Below are 217 nucleotides of genomic sequence, written 5' to 3' on the forward strand. Positions count from 1 at the left end.
CCAGCCGAATCAGCGCCCCGCGCCGGGCCCCGCAGCGTCACCGCCCCCGCGCCGTCCGCCCGGCGCCTCCTGGGAGTTGTAGTTTTATCCCCCCCTCTCTGCTTGGGCCGGGCCTCCCTGGGGCCGCAGGGCCAGGCGTCTCACAGTGGCGAGGTGGTAAGATCGGATGGGATTACTTGGCTGCATAGCAATTCCAGCGTTTGCGTCTGCGCCCTTC

Source organism: Galeopterus variegatus, unplaced genomic scaffold (assembly GCF_000696425.1).
Source record: "Galeopterus variegatus unplaced genomic scaffold, G_variegatus-3.0.2 Scaffold2504, whole genome shotgun sequence".
Classification (NCBI taxonomy): domain Eukaryota; kingdom Metazoa; phylum Chordata; class Mammalia; order Dermoptera; family Cynocephalidae; genus Galeopterus; species Galeopterus variegatus.